This window comes from Morus notabilis, unplaced genomic scaffold (genome assembly GCF_000414095.1).
Source record: "Morus notabilis unplaced genomic scaffold, ASM41409v2 Scaffold397, whole genome shotgun sequence".
NCBI classification, from domain to species: Eukaryota; Viridiplantae; Streptophyta; class Magnoliopsida; order Rosales; family Moraceae; genus Morus; species Morus notabilis.
The window spans coordinates 182,829-183,847 of record NW_010363944.1 but is presented as its reverse complement, the minus strand read 5'-3'; positions in this window follow the sequence as shown (position 1 = coordinate 183,847).

Sequence of the window (1,019 nt, the reverse complement as noted above, 5' to 3'; positions counted from 1 at the left end):
CCCGTACGGATCCGCTTCTTGTTTAGTGGAATGATGGCTCTGCACTTTTCTTAGACAGACATTTTTACCGCTTCTTGTTTAGTGGTATGATGAGTTGCACACTTTCATTATACAAATATTTTCTATTGTGAGTATTTCCTTTTCTAAAAAGGGATGATCGGTTCCGGATGTATATCTTCGGACCGTGAGTATCTTTATTTTAAATGCTTTATAAAATTTATATCTTACTGGGCCTTTCGCTCGCCTTTTTCTGTTTTTAAATGTATTAAACCCCTCTAGGCGACGCGAGGAGTGGTGCGGAATAGGTAGCTATTACCGGTGGTGTGGACTTGATCTCGGGAAGCAAAGAGTTGTAACCCTCCTATCTTTTATTTCAAGGCATGTATAAGAGATTATGGTTTGTAAACTTAAATGTTGCTAGATTGTGGTTGATGTCACATTTACTTATGTTTATATTCATGTATGCTAAACACCTGTGGGAATTCCTGACATGATACCAGTGATGTGGTTTTAAAACTGGTTTGGTTGGAAATTCCACCACTGTTCTTGAAATTAAATTTCTCTTGAATGCAGGGGCTCGTTTGGAAATACCTGAATGTTTTGGATTTGAAAGGAATTAAATTATTTTGCTAATCACTCTTTCCCAAACAGGTTTAAGTTTCTAAACGAGCCTCCACGTCACTAACCCCGGTTTAGGGGCGTGACAAATGTGAACAAAAAATCTGGTGGCTTGAAAATTAATGGAGGTAGTATTGGTATGTTATTGCAGTCAAAAAGTGTGTGGTGCAAAGTTTGATGTATTATGCCATGCCTTGATGTCATTTCTCTTTTATCAAATTGATTCTTGACTATTACTTTGTTGGTATTTTTAAGTGTTTTATATTTAACTAATATTTACGGTTCTTTTTTTTTTTTTTTATTGAATTAACTCTTAAGTGTTGCTTTGTGTTTTTCTATTTCTCATTATTTTTGTGTGTTTTGTTTACCAAATAAATAGTCGTCTTTTGTACAGGCCTTGC